We start from the raw sequence: 20,893 nt of genomic DNA on the forward strand, positions 1-20,893 counted from the left end.
AATACATAATTTGATTTCAAAGTCTTAGATGAATTTTGTAAAAAATATCACTTGATTTAGAAGACAAATAAATGAACTCAGTGGCTGTCTGTATCCAGTCACATACCCTGCCATGGTCCCTAGTCGTCTAAGCATCCCTACTGACTGCTTCCATCGGGGCAGAGATCTGCCTGGATAAAACCTCACGGTGCAGGAAGCATAGCTAACTTGTGGCTTGGTCTTTCTCGCTGAACCAAACCCTCTTCTCTGCAGCCAGCCCCAAGCTACTTTGTGCAATCAGCAGCAGCAGCAGCAGCAACTTCATCAACTCAAGTCAGGTCTCTCAGCCTTTAATCTTAAAATCGTGTTTTAAAAAGAATCTGAAGATTGACTTTCATAAAGTCAAAGATAGTTAAGTCAACCCCCACAATGAAAGACTGAGTTCTGATAATTATGGGGTGCTTTGCTGATATTGATAGCTGTCCTTTAATGTGGGTTACTGTCCACCCTGAGCAGGCAGCCTGGCTCTGCATTCTGTGTCTTCGATCTGCATGGTATTTAAGAAAGAAATGCACTTTAATGGTTTCAGTTAAAAATTCCTGAGGCAGTTTTTTAAACAAATCAGAATGAATGCTGAAGTCTCTGAGGAATAAATCACTGTATGTCTCTTGGATGTTTGCCAACCTGGTAGAGTCTGGTAGACTCCAGGAAGAACCTTGATTATTTGTGGCTTCTAAAGAAAGTTTTCTAGCTCCTTCCATCCAATTCTACTAGGAAGCCTGCTGCTACCCCTCTCACAACAATGGACATAATGGCAGCTAGGGGGTCCAGGCTTCACACTGCAGCCAGGTCCTTCCCTGGAGAGTTAGGGGGCTCTGGAGGAGGACTGGCTCCTCCAAGCCCCTGGCATAGACAGCGGCCATGAGCTGTTTATTAGTCCACACAACGAAGAGAGAAAGGCTGCTTGGCCTCCCAGGATATTTTCTGCTTGTTCAGATTCAGTGAAATCCTGCCGGGGACCTATGTCTACAAAATAGTCAAATTATAACCATGCGAAGATTGAAGATTGGGATTCAGGACAGCAGTGCCTGCCCCCTGGTGGAGAAGGCAGCGTGCCCAGAAGAAGCAGGACAGAGCTGGCTGCAGGTGCAGAGCCAGGCCATGCTGTGTAAGGCCTTTGGGCCAGGGGGCTGGACTTGCCTACAAGGCCTGTTCATGCGCTCAGCAGGGATTCAGGGGGTGCTTACTGTGTTCTGCTTTAGTAGTACTCTGGCTCGAAATCGTTCCCTGGTAAGGTGAGAGACCCAAACAAATAAGGAAGGAGTCCTGTGGCTGTTTGGAAGACAGCATTTTCAGTCATGAGAGCAGCAAAGTCAAACCCTGTGGTGGGCCTGCATGGCTATAGTGTACATAAATGAGCAAGGTGGCCTGTGCATTGAGTGTGCAAAGTGGAGCCTGGCAAGGATGCAGGATTTGATTTGGGGAGAGACTAGACCATTGGCAGATTTGCAAGCTGCGGAAAGAATGTTCTGACATTCTTCATTTAATTAAAAAACATTTTGTGGTATCATTTATACACAGTGGAGTGAATGCCCAGATCCATGATCAGTTTGAGGACTCTGGTCGGGTGCACACATGTGTGTAACCACTGCTGCAGTCCAGACCTGGATCATGTCTGTCATACCTAGAGGGGTGTTGTGTGCCCTTCTAGCCAATCCCTCTTCAGCAGTTTCCTGCTGCTGTGTAACGAATCGTCATGCAGGTAGTGGCCAGAGGCCATGTGGGCTTGGTTGGCTTCTGTGTTCTGAGACTCACAAGGCTGCAGTCACGGTGTTGAGAGAACTGCATTTCTTTCTGGAGCCTCTGGAAAAACATCCACTTCCAGGCTCATTCTGGTTGTGGCAGGATTCAGGTCCATGCAGTAGCATGGAGTCTTCAGTTCCTTGGGCATTGTCAGCTGAGGGTCATCATCACCCCCACAGACGACTTTGTTCCTTAGACCATGGTCCCTTCCTCCATCTTCAAGCCAACAATGGCACTTGAGTCCTCTTCACACTTAGAATCTTCTCTGATCATTCCTTTCACATCTTTCTGAATCTTCTGCCTTCCTTTTCTGGTTTCAAGGGCAGAAGATTACTGTGCCCACTCCCCTTCCCCAGATGATCCAGGAAAAATCTATTTTAAAGTCAGCTAATTAGCAACCTGAATTTTATCTGCAAAGTCCCTTTGCAGTAGTACCTACATCAGTATCTGTATATCAGGGAACGGGAATCCTGGGAGGCATCTTTAGAATCCTGCCTACCACACAACCCCCATTTTTGAGCTCCATTAAATGGAGTCATGCAATACTTTTTTCTGTGTCTGGCCTGTTTGCTCAGAATAAGATCTCTGAGATTCATCCATGTTGTAGCATGCATGAATAGTTCATTTCTTTTTATTGCTGAGTAGTATTCCATTGTATGGATACACCACACTTAGTTTATCCATTTACTTTTTGAGAGGTTTGTGGGTGCTTTCTAGATTTATGTGATTATGAATGAAGCTGCTGTGAACATTTAAGTACAATCTGTTTTGTGGACATAATGTTTCTTCATTAAACACCCAACAGCAGAATTGCTGCATCAAAGGGAAGTATATTCTTAATTTTATAAGAAACAACCAAACTGTTTTTCAAAGTCATTTTATTATTTTGCTTTCTTACCAGCATTTATTCCACATCCTTCTACCAGTTGGTATTGTCAGTCTTTAATTTTAACCATTTTTGTGAGTGTGTGGTGATATCAGTTTTAATTTCTATTTCCCCAATGACTGATTTGAAAATCTTTTCTTGTGCTTACTGGTCATTTCATATATTTTCTTTTTTTAAATGTTTATTTATTTTGAGAGAGAGAGAGAGAAAGAATGAATTTGAGAGTGCAGGGGACAGGCAGAGAGAGAGAGAGGGAGAGAGAGAATCTCAAGCAGGCTCTGTGCTTGTCAGTGCAGAGCTGATGTGGAGCTCGATTGCACACACCATGAGATCATGACCTGAGCCAAAATCAAGAGTTGGATACTTAACTGACTGAACCACTCAGGCACTCCTCATGGATCTTCTTTTTAAACGCCTTTAACTCACTTTTTCATTGGATTATTTATATTTTTATAATTAATTTTCAGTTGTTACTTACATATTATTTATACATTTGTAAAGTATATATTTATAAATTACATTGTGTTATCTTATATATTTATAAATTATATAATTTGAAGTTGTTATTTATATACATATATAAGTACTTTATCAGATATATGTTTTAAATATCCCAGTTTATGGCTATTATCTTAATAGTGTCTTCCAAATGAACATTTTTTATTTTTGATGAAGCTCAATTCATCATTTGTTTTCCCTTTCACAGTCCTTTTTTTGACCTCTCTAAAATATGTTTGTAAACTCCAGGGTCATGAAGATTTTTTCGTCCATGCTTTCTTCTAGAAGCTTTGTAGTTTTTGCCTTTACACTGAGGTCTATAACCTACCTTGAAGTAATCTGTATGTATGGTATAAGGCAGAGGGTCAAGGCTTTCCCCTTCTGTCTTCCCTCTCTTCCTTCCTTCCTTCCTATATTATTTTATGGTTGTTCAAGTACCTTTGGTTGAAAAGACTTTTTCCTTTCCCTTATTTTTTTTAAATGACCTCAATTGATGATCGGTTTGGGGCTCCATCTAGACTCTCTCCTGTTCCACAATGCACTGCTTGTCTCATCTGATGTGAGTGCCACACAATCTTAATGACTGCAGCTAGAAGCCTGTCACTGTAGGTTCTCCGGCTCAGCTCTCCCACTGCACAGCAGTCTTCAGAGGCTCAATCTCAATCAAATCCCAGAACTTTTTTTTTAAACTGATAAGTCTATTGGACCAGATGGACTTGACAGATATATTTAGAACTCTATATCCCAAAGCAGCAGAATATACTTTCTTCTCAAGTGCACATGGAACATTCTCCAAGATAGATCACATGGTGGGTCACAAAGCAGCCCTCAGTAAATATAAAAGAATTGAGATCATACCATGCACATTTGGCGATCACAATGCAAGGAAAAAGTCTGGAAAACTTCCAAAAGCATGAAGGTTAAAGGATATCCTATTAAAGAATGAATGGGTCAACCAGGCACTTAGAGAAGAAATTAAAAAATATATGGAAACAAATGAAAATGAAAATACAACAATCCAAACCCTTTGGGATGCAGCAAAGGCAGTCCTAAGAGGAAAATGCATTGCAATCCAGGCCTATCTCAAGAAACAAGAGAAATCCCAAATACAAAATCTAACAGCACACCTAAAGGAACTGGAAGCAGAACAGCAAAGACACCCCAAACCAAGCAGAATAAGAGAAATAATAAAGATCAGAGTGGAAATGAACAATATATAATAAAAAAAAATGAGTAGAACAGATCAATGAAACCAAGAGTTGGTTTTTTGAAAAAATAAACAAAATTGATAAACCTCTAGCCAGGCTTCTCAAAAAGAAAAGGGAGAGGACCCAAATAGATAAAATCACGAATTAAAATGAATTTATTACAACCAATCCATCAGAAATGCAAGAAATTATCAGGGGATACTATGAAAAATTAGAAACCAACAAACTGGACAACCTGGAAGAAATGGACAAATTCCTAAATACCCACACAATACCAAAACTCAAATGGGAAGAAATAGAAAACTTGAACAGACCCATAACTAGTAAAGAAATTGAATCACTCATCAAAAATCTCCCAACAAATAAGAGTCCTGAACCAGATGGCTTCCCAGGGAATTCTACCAGACATTTAAAGCAGAGATAATACCTATCCTTCTCAAGCTGTTCCAAAAAATATAAAGGGAAGTAAAACTTCCAGACTCATTCTATGAAGTCAGCATTACTTTGATTCCCAAACCAGACAGAGACCCAGCAAAAAAAGAGAACTACAGGCCAATATCCCTGATGAATATGGATACAAAAATTCTCAACAAGATACTAGCGAATTGAATTCAACAGCATATAAAAAGTATTATTCACCATGATCAAATGGGATTCATTCCTGGGCTTCAGGCCTGGTTCAATATTCACAAATCAATCAATGTGATACATCACATTAATAAAATAAAAGATAAGAACCATAAGGTCCTGTCCATAGATGCAGAAAAAGTATTTGACAAAATACAGCATCCTTTCTTGATGAAAACCCTCAAGAAAGTCGGGATAGAAGAAACATACTCAAACACCATAGAAACCATTTATGAAGAGCCCATAGTTAATATCATCCTTAATCGGGAAAAATTGAAAGCTTTCCACCTGAGATCAGGAACATGATGGGATGTCCACTCTCACCACTGTTGTTTAACATAGTATTGGAAGTCCTAGCATCAGCAGACAACAAAATGAAATAAAAGGCATAAAAATTGGCAAAGATGAAGTCAAACTTTCACTTTTCACAGATGACATGATACTCTACATGGAAAACCTGATAGACTTCACCACAAGTCTGCTAGAACTGACATGTAAATTCAGCAAAGTCGCAGGGTACAAAGTCGCAGTCACAATTGCACCAAGAACCGTAAAATACCTAGGAATAAACCTAACCAAAGATGTAAAAGATCTGTATGCTGAAAACTATAGAAAGCTTATGAAGGAAATTGAAGAAGATACAAAGAAATGGAAAACCATTCCATGCTCATGGATTGGAAGAGTAAATATTGCTAAAATGTCAATACTACCCAAAGCAATCTACACATTCAATACAATAACAAACAAAATTGCACCAGAATTCTTCTCAAAACTAGAACAAACAATCCTAAAATTTGTATGGAACCACAAAAAGACCCCAAATAGCCAAAGTAATATTGAAGAAGAAAACCAATATGGGAGGCATCACAATCCCAGACTTTAACCTCAACTACAAAGCTATAATCATCAAGACTATATGGTATTGGCACAAAAACAGACACATAGACCAATGGAATAGAATAGAGACCCCAGAATTGGACCCACAAATGTATGGCCAACTAATCTTTGACAAAGCAGGAAAGAGTATCCAATGGAAAAAAGGCAGTATCTTTAACAAATTGTGCTAGGAGAACCGGAAAGCAACATGTAGAAGAATGAAAGTAGACCACTTTCTTACACCATACACAAAAATAAACTCAAAGTGGATGAAGGATCTGAATGTGAGACATAAAACCATCAAAACCCTAGAGGAGAAAGCAGGAAAAAAAATCTTTTTGACCTCAGCCACAGCAATTTCTTACTCGACACATCTCCAAAGGCAAGGAAATTAAAAGTAAAAATGAACTATTGGAACCTCATGAAGATAGGAAGCTTTTGCACTGCAAAGGAAACAATCAGCAAAACTAAAAGGCAACCGACGGAATGGGAAAAGACATTTGTAAATGACATATCGGATATAGGGGTGGTATCTAAAATCTATAAAGAACTCACCAAACTCCACACTCGAAGAACAAATTATCCAGTGAAGAAATGGGCAGAAGATATTAATAGACACTTTTCCAAAGAAGACATCCAGATGGCCAATAGACACATGAAAAGATGCTCAATGTTACTCATCATCAGGGAAATACAAATCAAAACCACAATGAGTTATCACCTCACGTCAGTCAGAGTGGCTAAAATTACAAATCAGGAGATTATAGGTGCTGGCAAGGATGTGGAAAAATGGGAACCCTCTTGCACTGCTGGTGGGAATGCAAACTGGTGCAGCTGCTCTGGAAAACAGTGTGGAGGTTCCTCAAAAAATTAAAAATAGAACTACCCTATGACCCAGCAATAGCACTGCTAGGAATCTACCCAAAGGATACAGGAGTGCTGATGCATAGGGGCACTTGTACCCCAATGTTTACAACAGCACTTTCAACAATAGCCAAACTATGGAAAGAGCCTAAATGTTCATCAACTGATGAATGGATAAAGAAGATGTGGTTTAAATATACAATGGAATACTACCTGGCAATGAGAAAGAATGAAATCATGCCATTTGCAGTAACGTGGATGGAACTGGAGGGTATTATGCTAAGTGAAATAAGCCAGATAGAGAAAGACAGATATCATATGTGTTCACTCATATGTGGATCTTGAGAAACTTTAACAGAAGACCATGGGGGAGGGGAAGGGGGAAAAAGTTACAGAGAGGGAGGGAGGCACTCTTAATGACTGAGAACAAACTAGGGGTAGATGGGGAGGTGGGGGAGAAGGGAAAATGGGTGATGGGCAGGGAGGAGGGCACTTGTTGGGATGAACACTGGGTGTTGTATGGAAACCAATTTGACAATAAATTATATTTAAAAAAAGAAAAACTGATAAGCCGATTCTATGGAGATGATTTAATATTTTAATTTTACTTTGGCCTCTGAAGAATGGAACAGAGAGAAGAAAGGCAGCAGATTGTGGTATTTGGACTGTGGGTCCTAAAGGAGAGGCTAGTGCTTCTTGAAGGGGAGCTGGCAGGACTTCCTCATGGATTGGCTGTGGAGGGTGAGTAAAAGTAGCAAGGCTTTCAGGCTTTCAGAGAAGCAGGATGTTTCCTGCTCCCCATGGTCTGAGCTCAGATGGGCTAGTAGCCCTGGAGGTTCACATGACTTCCAGTGGAGCCTGGCCTGGGTTCACCTGGGACTCAGTTCTGGGGGGCCTAAGGAGCCTCATGGTGCTGCAGCCATGACGCTCTTTTAGCGTTGAAGAAAACCAAGTAGCTTAAAGAAATCAAACAGTCTGCTAAACTCCCACATGCACAGGGAATGTAGCTGTACCTAGAACTGAGAACATCTGTAATCCAAAGCTCAGTCTCTGAACTATGACTTCCCATTGCCTGCCACACCAGAGCTGACCAACTCACAGGCCTGGGAAGTGGAGAAGGAAGACAAATATGGTCTTCCAGAAAGAGGCAACTGAATTCTTAATTTCCAAAAACAGCAAATTGTACATAAACATAAGAATTATGTGTACATTATTTAAAAAATATATACATACATATAAATGTTTGCAATGTTTTCAGTCCCACCTAACACATTTAAAACGTACTCCATTCGTCTTTCCATCCAGATGAGGCACCCCTATCTTGCTCTCAAATGCCCCAAGGAGAGTATAAGAAAGAACAGGGAGGGGCTGGGACACAGGATCTGAGGCACATGCAGCAGCAGGGGCTGTGGCTGACCTGTAGTAGTAGTGTGCTTGTGTGTGGTACACCTGTGCAATGTGTATATGCAGTGAGTGTATGTGTATGTTGTGTGGCATGTGTGTGGAACATGTGCTGATTCTGCATGCATTTGTGTTGTGGTATGCTGCAGTATAGAGTGTGTGTGGATATATGTGTGGTAAGAATGGCTTATGTCCTGCATAGCATGTGTGGTACATGTGAGTGGTATGTGATATATATATTGTATGGTGTGTGCATATTGTGTGTGACATAAATGTGAGGTCTCTGAGTGCATGGTGTGTGTGTGTGTGTGTGTGTGCATGTATGTGTATACAGGGCACATGCATGTATGTAAAGTGTGAATGCATGTGAGATATTTGGACACACGTGAGATGTGTGCACCTGTAACGTCTATGCATGTTCAATGTGCATTATGTGATTAGTGTGTGTGCTCCCTAATGTATGCATGTGTTGTGTGGTGACTGCCTCTGTGATGAGTGGTATGTGGCATGTGTTGGGAAGTGTGTGTTGTATGGAATGGGTGTGCATCTGTGGTGGGGATGCACGTACAGGGTGAAAGGGTGGTATGGACGAATATGTTGCATATATGTATGTGTGATGGGTACAGGTGATTAATGTGCACTGTGGTGTGTGTGTGTGTGTGTGTGTGTGTGTGTGTATGTGTGTGATGAGTATGTGCTGTATTTTGTGTGCATGTATAGGCTCCTGAGGGAAGCCTTCAGCTCCCTATGTGGCACCAGAGCTATCAAAGACCCTGGACAGTGAAGACTGTGGGAGATACACTGGACACAAGGGGTGTACTGGGAACAGTGGCCATGCACTCAGTCCCATGGAGCCTCTTGCATTTGAAATCCAAGTTGCTCTCCTCTGAAACACAGACCCAGGCCCTGGGGCTGAGCTGATGACTGAGTTTCTTCAGCAGTCTGGGCCTGAATCCTGGCTGCAGGGCTGGGGGCAGTTCTAATGTCCACTGGCTGTAGCAGTATGGAAGGTGTGCAGGTGGTGAGGGGTTTCCCGGCAGGGAAAGTCATTAGGGAATGCCCCCATGCTCACCGTCCCCATCAATGATCTCCTGCTGGGAACTCAGGCCTGCAATCATGGAACAAACTGATTAAAACAGAGAATAATCTATTTTTTTCAGACTCATTTTCTGAAATGGCTTAATCGATGCCTCAGGCCAAGCATTCTGTCGATTATATAAGGAAGTCCAGTGGCTATGCTCCTGAGACACTGCCACAGTGCTGTAAGGGAGAGTCCACAGGCCTTTGCTCCTTGGGAGCAGGGGGGCCTCCCACCCCATTCTTTTCTCCAGCAACTAGGGAACGTATGCTGGCTGCAAGAACAGAGAATGACCAAGGATAAGGCTCACACTCCCAGCACTAAACTCTCTCTAATGGGACCCTGGGGAACCCACAAGTGCTACCCTCGCAGGGGCAGGGGTATCAACACCAACAGGCCTTTATGGATACTCTTGGAATCTAGTCTCCAATGTAGCAAGACATTATTAGGAACAAAGCTCATTTACCTCAACCAAAGTTAAACATCTAGATGGCCTGCAACCAAAATCACTGGTTTGACTCCAGGGATCAACACATGACCTGACATTCCAGCTATGGGCAGCTATGACTGCTCTTTGCTTGCGATGCCTAGCCCAGTACAAATGCAGAATAGCCTATACTTTCTATAAATATCCCTCTTGCTACAGCTACAAGGCTGTTGTGGAACTTTACCTTAGTTTACAATCTTTACTTGCAAAGCTCCTGTTGAGTTTATGTTAGCCTCAAGGACATAGAGACAAAGTAGTACAGAGCTGGGGCAGGATTTTAGATGTGTCCGTTATGGGCATGCATAAAGGTAGAGAGCTGGAAGAATATTAAATTCCTCTCACCATGGGAAGTCACTTTTTTTTAATGTTTATTTATTTTTGTGAGAAAGAAAAAGAGAGAGAGAGAGAGCCACGGATAGGGAATCTGAAGCAGGCTCTACACTGACAGCAGAGAGCCCAAAGTGGGGCTTGAACTCACGAACCATGAGATCATGACCTGAGCTGAAGTCAGACCCTTAACCAACTGAGCCACCCAGGCACCCCGGGAAGTCACTTCTTAATACATGGAGTGTTTAAAATAAATTGGTCAGGATGCAGATGACTAATAAAATTAACCCGATTTTCTAACATGACTAGTAAGATATAAACAATGGTAGATAATCTGTGCTTATCATTTTGAGAAAAAATCTTTTTCTCGCAAAAATGTATGAGGTCGCACAGTGGAATTATACATCCTGTGCAAAATTCATCTGTGTAAACTACAACACTACAAAGATGCAAAAACAGCTGCCAACAGCTGTCACATTAACTGCCTAATGTACAACTTCTGTTTCAGAAGTCAGCAGTCTTTTGTTCAACTGGCTGAAAGAGATACCATCTGAGGACTGAGTAGGTGATATTTACAACTACTCTTTTCCATGTGTGAGTTAAGAAATAGTATTTTATTTTGACATTAACTATATAATGCTTATACCAGCCAGCTTGGAATTATTTGATAAAACAGGCATATAAAAATGATAATATGCTTATTCTAATATTGAAACATTTATCAGTGATATCACAGTAAATAAATTCAAATCATACTTTGAAGTTTTGTTTCTAGAACTGGAGGACCAGGTTGTTTCAGGTGAACATTCACACTGGAATAACTGGGCAACATGGCAAAAGATAAGAAGGAAGGCTGTTTGATGACCATGGGGAATACAAAGGCAATAAGGAAATTTAAGGCTGAGATCTTAGAGGCAAGATGAGAGCAGTGAGCCTAGCACTGGAAGCCACTTCCCCATTGCGGATACCACAAATGATAAAAGCTATGGCTGAGAGGCTGAGAAGTTCAACAGCGCTTTCAATAAATCTTCTGGATCTGGGAAGACAAAACCCAAAACTCAGGACCCACAAAGAACACATCTTGGTCAACACTCCAGGCTTTCAGCTGGGAACCTACAGGGCTACATCCCAAGAGTCAGAGTGAACTAGAGCATCCATAGCATGGAAATAAGTCTAGCTTCAAATCACTTAAATCCCTGTTTGGCTTAAAGTGGTCTTGAATTGATAATACTCCAATCCCAGCTGTCTTGAATAAGCAAATTTAATCCTCTCTGGAAAAAGATAAAATCATCCAGAGCCTAAAATTACATTTCAAAATTTTAATATATAATATCCAGCACTCAATTAAAATGATCAGGATTATAGAAAATCAAGACTGGACAGAAAAATAAGAAAAAAGAAGACAGTAAGAGCAGAAATACAGGAAATCTAGACAATGGAATTATCAAACATATACTTTAAGATAATCATAACTAATATGTTGAACATAATTAATATGTTGAAGTTAAAGAATTTTGGCAGGGAACTTAAAAATATAAAAATAAGCCAAGTGGAAACTCTGGCACTGAAAAATGGAATAACTAAAATAAGAACTCAGTGAGTATGTTTAAGAGCTGATGGTTCCCATGAAAATATAATTGATAAACTGAAAGGTCAAAAGAGAAGCTTTAGTCTGAAGCAGACACACACACACACACACACACACACACACGCACACGCTCACATGCACACTAAGGGCAGAGCACAAAGGTGACAGGTAAAGGATAGAAGTATATAAGCACAAGCACAAAGACCATAAGACCCCAAAATATGTATAACTGAATCCCATAAAGAAAAAATATAAAGGATGGGATGGAAGCAACATTTAAGAAAGATAATGATAGAATTTTCTTTTTTTAAAAATATTTTTTACATTTATTTATTTTTGAGAAACAGAGTGAGACAAAGCGTGAGCGGGGGAGGGGCAGAGAGAGAGGGAGACACAGAATCTGAAACAGGCTCCAGGCTCTGAGTAAGCAGCAGCATAGAGCCTGATGAGGGGCTTGAACCCATGAACTATGAGATCATGACCTGAGCTGAAGTCGGATGCTCAACCGACTGAGCCACCCAGGTGCCCCTAGAATTTTCTAAAATTAATGAAAAACATCAAGTCACAGGTTCAGAAGTGGTATGAACTCCAAAGAGGAAAAAAATATGGAAAACACAAATAGGCAATTTTTAATAAAGCTGCTGGAAAACTAAGATGAAGAAAAAATTTTTAGAAACAGGAAGGAACAATCCCAAAAAACAAGAGTCCAGGGCTGGATGGCTTTCCAGGGGAATTCTACCAAACATTTAAAGAAAAGTTAAAACTTATTCTTTTGAAGCTGTTGCAAAAAAATAGAAATGGAAGGAAAACTTCCAAACTCATTCTATGACACCAGCATTACCTTGATTCCAAAACCAGACAAAGACCCCACTAAAAAGAAAAACTACAGACCAATTTACCTGATGAACATGGATGCAAAAATCCTTAACAAGATACTAGCCAACTGGATCCAATAATACATTAAAAGAATTATTTACCACAACCAAGTGGGATTTATACCTGGGATGCAGGGCTGGTTCAATATCCACAAAACAATCAATGTGATACATCACATCAATAAAAGAAAGGACAAGAACTACATGATCCTCTCAACAGATGCAGAGAAAGCATTTAACAAAACACAGCATCCTTTCTTGATAAAAACCCTTAAGAAAGTAGGGATAGAAGTATCATACCTCAAGATCATAAAAACCATATATGAAAGACCTACTGCTAATATCATCCTCAATGGGGAAAAACTGACAGCTTTCCCCCTAAGGTCAGGAACACAACAGGGATGTCCATTCTTCACTACTGTTATTCAACATAGTATTGGAAGTCTGAGCCTCAGCATTCAGACAACCAAATATGTTAGTTATCACATATAATGTAGATAAGCTAAATATTCCATGTTAAAGACATCAGAACATATATATATTTTAAAAACCTAATTATATACTGCTTAGAAAAGCTACATCTTAAATACAAGGTTCCAGAAAGGTTGAAAGTAAAAAGATAGAAAAATATATAATGCAAACACTAAAAAAAAGAATGTAGGAATACCAATATCAGAGAAGTAGACTTTAAGGCAAATAAAACTTTAATGAAGATAGAAAAAATGTTTATAATGATAAAGGGGTCAGTCCAACACAAAAGATATGACAAGACTGAATGTATTTAACCTCAAAGCATATAAGACAAAAGCTGACAGCAATTAAAAAAGAAATACATATGTCCACAATCATAGCTGGAGGTTTTAACCAAGCACTCTCAGTAACTGAGAACAGGCAGTAAAAAAAAATCAGTATAGATTTAAGTGCAGCCTAGAACTGGCTCCACAGCAATGGGGTATCTTACAGTTCACATGGCAGGCATGTGGCCCTGTGTTTCAGTTGTCTTTTTGGGTGTATGGGACAAGGATGTGGAAGCTGGCAACTCCAGCTACTCTCCCTTTCACTGTCTTTCTAAGTAATAAACTGAATCCAAAAGTGGCTCATCGCATCTTTACCACATGAACCAGTCAGGCCCTTCCCTTGCCTAGTTTTGTGTGTGTGTGTGTGTGTGTGTGTGTGTGTGTGTGTTAGACAGAAATCAGTAACAAGAAGATAATTAGAAAATCCTCAAATGCTTGGGAATTGAGCAGAAATGTCTAGCCTTCAACATAAATATCTGAAAAGAAGAGGCTGAACTGAACATCAATAATCTAAGTTGAGGGGTTGGTGAATTAAGGCCCAATTCCAGCCTGCCCCGTTTTTATGCAATGCATGAGCTAAGAATAGCTTTCAATTTTTTAAATGGTTAAAGAAAGAATATGTGACAGAGACCATATGTGGCTTGCAAATAAATGGACTTACTATCTGTCCTTTTGCAGAAAAATGTTTGCCAATTCCTGATCTAAGTATTCATAGTAAATAGTTTTAAAAATAGCAAATTTAATAAAAATATAATGGAAAGAAAAAAAGGGAACAAAGAAGCGATAAGGCAAAGAACAAATAGTGAAATGCTAGATCTATGGCAAAATGTATCAAGAATTTATAAAGATAAGATCAGAATTCAATGAAAGAGATAACTAACAATAGAAAGAATTAATAAAACCATATGGTGATTCTTTGAAGAGACTTAAAATAATCAATAACTCTGGCAAACCTAATCTCCCCATATCCATCTCCATCTCTATCTTTATGCAAAAGAAGGCAGACACACAAGAATATACACTGTATGATTCCATGTATACAAAATCCAAGAACTGGAAAAATGATCATAAGATGTTAGAAGTCATGAATTCTTGGGAGAAGGAAGGTTTAGTTACAGAAAGAGGGAAGGAAAGGGACTTCTGACCTGCTGATAATGTCATAGTTTTTGATTTGATGGCAATGATGGTTGCACAGGTTGTACACTTTGTGAGAATTCATTAGGCTATATACTTACAATTTTTTATAATTTCTGTATTTATATAATACTTCACTAGGAAATTTAAAATATAATTTTTTGGAGGTATCAAATTCCAAATACTTGGTATATCTTGTTAGATTTACTATGTACCATGTTTTGCACAATATCACATGAAAAGTGGTTACTTAGAATATACATTTGATTTTTAAAAGCTATTAATTCAAAATTCACAGATTTCTCTGGCATTTCCCATGTTCAGAAGTTATTTGGCAGTTAGTCTTAGGACTCTGTTCAGAGAGCACTGTGGAGTGGTAACACCACACTGCATCCATCCCCATGCTTCATCTTCCTGTTGAACCATCAAAGTCTGTGTATTACTTTCACTGGGGTTTGTCAGGGATACTTTGTTTTATATAGGAACATAACAGATTGCTTTTCTGTTGACTTATTTTCCTTTGCTAACCCCAAAGGCCTTACCTTTATTATTGTCTGGTCTGAGATGTTCCTAAATAGAGCAAGTATATTAAGATTTTTTCTCAATTGATTAAAAAAGCTATTAATTCATAACAAAAATAAAATAAGAATATTTATAAATATAAATATAAAATATAAGCAAATATGTAGTTTTATACATTTGTACCTTTTAATTAGTCTATTATTATTCACCCTTGGTCTAAATTTAACACCGAATTAAAAGCGGTGGTATTTATTCTTGTAGGCCTGATTATTATTACTCAAATAAATCATGCATGAAGAAAAGGGAAGTATGCCAAAAGCTGCAAGATCATGACATAGTAAGCATTAACATCTCACAACAAATGGGGAGAATGCTATTAAAGGAATATCTATGACTAATTAGGCAGATGACACACAGTGATAAAAGAAATAAAACTTTCTAAATATCATGAAACAAAATGAATTTGAAACTAGTACCTTCAAAGGGATTATAAGTAGTCTATTGGGTTCTTCCCAGATGGGAAGACTTTGGCACATGTAGTCCTCAACAGTAAAATTAAATAAAATTGTGGTAGATGAAAGGAAGGCATAAATTGCAATTTGTATCAACTATTGATAACTGTCCTCTACTGAGGCCCTGTTATGTGCCATCATGGTACCATATATACATTATTTCATTTAATCACACCACTATTTAATAGCTGCAGAAACTGAGTCAGAGAGTCAAACTCCTTGGCCCAGTGATTCAGCAGTCCAGGAAGTGGGGGGCTAGGACTTAGACACAGAATGGTCTCTTCAGCCAACTTCACAGAAATACTTCAGCTACTTGATACTCCTAATGACAGCTACCTGATACTTCAGCTACCTGATACTCCTACTGACAACTTCCCTCCCCTGATACAGCTGCTTCAATCTTCTCCCCATGTGTGGTGGCCCCACTCTAACACAGCACTTACTTTCTGTTATTTATACCTTTGTGTAGTCCCTGACACATTCTACCAATGGAATGTGGCAGAAGTATGGGATGTCATGTCCAAGATTATATTATAAAATATTGTGGCTTCTGCTGTGGGAATGTCTGTCTCTTTTTTTCATCACTCATTCTGGGTAAAGTCAACTGAAATATTATGAGGAGACTCAGGCACGTTGTAAGAAATGGAAGTCTCCTGCCAATAACAAATGAAGAATGGAGGCCTGTTGGCTACCATGGAAGCCTGGAAGCAAAGCCTCCAGCCACAGTTGAGCTTCAGATGATGGCAGCCAAACCTTAAATGCAATCTCAGGAATGACTCTGAGCCAGAGAACCATCCAACTAAGCCATTCATGGATTCTTGATGCTTAAAAATGGTGTGTGATTTATAAGATTATTTTTCAAGTTGCTAAATTGGGGGATGATTCAGTATGTGACAATAGATAACTAATACATCGTGACTCTAGACTTCGACTACATAAACATTCCTGATTTTAAGAAACACAAGAAGTGCTACAGAATATCACTACACATGCTCCAGACTGGATAAAGTTGAAAGACTGGCAACACCAAATGCTGGCAAAGATTATGGAGTGACTGGAACTTTCACACATTGTTACAGTAGGAATGTAAAATAGTGCAACCATTATGGGAAAAGGTCTGGCAACTTCTCTAAAAGTAAACATATATTTAACAAGGCTTCAGATATTCCACTCCTAAGTATTTATCCAAGAAAAATGAAACTACCTCTCCACAAGAAGATATGTTCATAGCAGCTTTACTCATAATAGCCAATCCTTGAAATCACTCATATGCCCATTAAATAGTGAATGGATAAGCAAATTGTGGTGTATCCACACTAATGGAATACTACTCAGCAATAAAAAGAAATGAACTACTGATCCACTTAACATGGCTGAATCACAAAAACATGCTCACTTCTGCACAGCAAAAAGCATGATCAACAAAATGAACAAATAACCTATGGAATGAAAAAAATTTGTAAACCACATATCTGATAAGAGATCAATATCCAATATCTACAAGGAACTCCTATAACTCAATAGCAACCCCCACCCCAATAATTCTATTAAAAAAGGACAAAGGACCTGAACATATATTTTTATAAAGAAGGCATACATATGGCCAACAGGTACATGAAGGTGCTCAACATCACTGATCATTAGGGAGATGCTTGATCAAAACCACAATAAGATATCACCTTGTACCTGTTAGAATGGCCATAATCAAAAGATAAGAGGTAACAAATACTGGCAAGGATGTAGAGAAAAGAAAACCTTTATGCACTCTTGGTGGGATTGTAAGTTGGTATAGCCACTAGGAAAAAAGTATGAATGTTGCTCAAAAATTTTAAAATATAACTATCATTTGATGCAGTAATTCCACTTCTGAAAATATATTTGAAGGAAACAAAAACACTATGTCAGAGAGGTATTTGTGCCCCCATGTTCAAAGCAGAATTATTTTAAAAAGCCCAGACATGGAGGGACACCTGGGTGGCTCAGTCAGTTGAGTGTCCAACTTCGGCTCAGGTCATGATCTCACAGTCCATGAGTTAGAGCCCCACATCGGGCTCTGTGCTGACAGCTCAGAGCCTGGAGCCTGCTTCAGATTCTGTGTCTCCCTCTCTCTTCCCCTCCTCCACTCATGCTCTGTCTCTCTCTGTCAAAAATAAATGAACTTTAAAAAAATTAAAAAAAAAGCCCAGACATGGAAATAACCTAAGTATTCATTGATGGATGAGTGATAAAGAAGCTATGATGTACACACACACACACACACACACACACACACACACACTGGAATATTATTCAGCCATAAAAGAAGGAAATCCTACCATATGTGATAACATGGGTGGACCCCGAGGGCATTAAGTATTAAGTATAACAAGTTAGACAGACAAAGATAAATACTGTATGATCTCATTCATATGTTGAATCTTAAAAAAACAACAAAAAAAATACCAACCTGATTGAAAAAGATAAAATTTATGGTTAACAGAGGTGGGGGTTGGGGGAATTCAATGAAGATGGTCAAAAGGTACAAATTTCTAGTTATAAGAAAAATAAGAGCTGATGGGGTCCCTTAGTAGTTTAGTCAGTTGAACATCTGACTTTTGGTTCAGGTCACGATCCCAGGGTTGTGGGATGGAGTCCCACAATGGGCTCTGTACCGATTATGGAGGCTTCTTGGGATTCTCTCTCTTTCTCTCTCCCTCTACCCCTCTCCCATTCTCTCTCTCTCTCTTTCTCTCTCTCTTTCTCTAAAAAAGAAAAGAAAAAGAAAAAAAGTAAGAACTGAAAATGTAATGTACAACATGACTATCATTTACACTGTTGTATGGAATATTTGAAAGTTGTCAAAAGAATAAATCCTAAGAGTTCTTATCACAAGAAAAAAAATTTTTTTTGGTATCTATAGGAGATGATGGATGTTAACTAAACTCATTGTGGTAACTATTACACAATATATGTAAATTAAGTCATTATGCTCTATACTTTATACAGTGCTTTATGTCAATTAAATTCTAGAAACAAATCCTTTATTAGATATATGATTTGCAAGTATTTTCTTCTACCTGTAGTGTATCTTTTTAGTTTTTAACACTACATTTAAAAGTCAGTTTTTAATTATGATAAAACCCAATTTCTCATTTTTTTCTGTTATAGATAATGCTTTTTGTGTCATATCTACAAAATCTTTGCTTAGAGGAGCTGACTACAATGGAGACATAGGGGGCTCCTGAGCCACCCTCCTCCCATTAATGCACCCAAAGTACAGCAACACACAGAATAATTCCCTCTGAAAGAGATCCAGAGACCACCTGAGCAACTGACACAAATCAGGTGAATAAGGAAATATCCACAACAAAACGGGAAGGAAAGGCTGAGACACAATCTCACCATAAACTCCACTCTTGGCACAGCACCAAACAACTCCCAATTCCCAACTTCTCCCTGAAGAGCAAGGTATATGGAGAAAACTTTTAGCTCCTCAATTTTTAAGAGTCCTACATGAGAGATGGGCCCCCAAAACACTTAGACATGAAAGCCAATAGAGCTTATATCCAGGAGACCCACAAAACTGTAGCAAACAAAGAAGTAGTTCTTAACTAGCATCCAAGCATTCACTGCAGCTCCCCCACCCCTGGTGCTCAGCACAGAGAAAGTAAACAGAAAGAAATGGATGTCCATTGAATAGTATGGATAAGTAAACTGTCTTTCCTAGTCTTTCCCTGAAAAGGGTTTATCTGCATACTTCAAAAGCTGCTATTTGAGAGCCAGACTTCTAATTTAGTATGCATCTAGGGGCCAGATGCACTTTCCCTGCATTATTCTTTAGCCCACCCAAACAATAAAACCAAGTCACCAGTATCTCTCTGGAAGGAACTTGTAGCCATGTCTGTGCCCAAGTTTTTATGGATACTACCTGAGGGATGGGTCTCTGCCTGGATCTGATAGCCAATGGGACTTCCATTCATAAATCACATTGGACAAGTACAGAAATGTTCTTAATAAGCTCCCTTCTCCCCACCCTCACCATGGCTCAGCATAAGAGGAGAAAGCAAAAATGCCCATCTCCCAGTCTTTCCCTGAAAGGGGTTTATCTGTAAACCTTAAAAGCTGTTGTCTGAAGGGCAGACTTTTATTTTACCATGCATCTAACGGCTAGCAATGATTTTCCCCAGGCACTAGGGACCTGTTGGATTCTTGCCCTGCTCTTTCCCTCCAGCCCACTCCAACAAAACCAAGTTGCCAGTATCTCCTATGAGAAAGTTGTGCAGATGGTTGACACTCCAGATTTTGTGGCATCTGCCTGAGGGATGGGACCCAAGATCTCCTGACTCTGACAGACAACAGGACATGCATTCACAAGTACCACAATACTTTAGCAAATAATCAAGCAGTTCTTAGTAGGTGCAGGAGCACCCTTACCACACACACAGACACACTCACTATACTCCCAGGCCCAGTACAGAGGAAGCAGGAAAAAAAATGTACATCTCTAAGTTTTTCCCTGAAAGGGGCTTAACTATGTATTTTCCCAGGTACTGCCTGAGGGTCTAGCTTCTAAGTGGCTTGCATCTAAGTGCTGACTATAATTTTCTCCTTTGGGACACATAGGTCTGGGCACATTGCTAGGTCTGGGCACACGGTCAACTACTAGGAGCCACTAAGAACAAAAAAAGGAGTTTCGAAAATCACAAAGGTTTGAGAGACAATCAAGTGGTTGGGCTGGGCAAAGTGATAAGGTTCATCTAGATGAGACCACTCTGCCAAGACTGGGAGAGGTGACTTTTATCTAATGCACAGAAACTAATACATAGAGTCTAGACAAATATAGAAATAGGATATGTTCCCAACAAAAGAATAAGAAAAATATTCAGAAACAGATCTTAATGAAATGGAAAGAACTGATTTACCTTATAGGGAATTCAAAGTAATGGCCATGAAGACAGTCACTGATGATAGGGGAGCAATGCATGAACAAAGTGAGAATTTCAGCAAAGAGAAAATATAAAAAAAATTACCAAAGAACTAACAGAGCTGAAGAATATAATAAACTGAAAAATTCAATAGAGGGGTTCAACATCAGACTACAACAAATAGAAGAAAGGATCAGTGAACTTGAAGACAGGGCAATGCATTCATCCAGAGGAGCAACATGAAAAAATAATGAAAAAGAGTTAGGATAGCCTAAGGGATTCACAGAACACCACAAGAGGATCAATATACACATCACTGGAGAGTGCCTGGGTGGTTCAGTTGGTTAAACATCTTACTCTTGACTTTGGCTCAGGTCATAATCTCATGGTTTGTGAGTTTCAGTCCCACATAGGTCTTTGCACTGACAATGTGGAGCCTGCTTGGATTCTGTCTCCCTCTCTCTCTGCCCCTTTTCTTTTTATTTTCTTAACACTTATTTATTTTTGATAGAGAAAGAGACAGAGCA

General features: G+C 39.3%; 1 protein-coding gene across 1 annotated transcript in view; it reads right to left on the reverse strand.

Annotated features, from left to right (window-relative positions):
• The window catches only part of OTUD7A (OTU deubiquitinase 7A), a 183,623-nt gene that overhangs the window by 98,004 nt on the left and 64,726 nt on the right, over positions 1 to 20,893 (reverse strand). The gene's annotated exons all lie outside the window — the stretch shown is intronic.

This window comes from Prionailurus viverrinus, chromosome B3 (genome assembly GCF_022837055.1).
Source record: "Prionailurus viverrinus isolate Anna chromosome B3, UM_Priviv_1.0, whole genome shotgun sequence".
Classification (NCBI taxonomy): domain Eukaryota; kingdom Metazoa; phylum Chordata; class Mammalia; order Carnivora; family Felidae; genus Prionailurus; species Prionailurus viverrinus.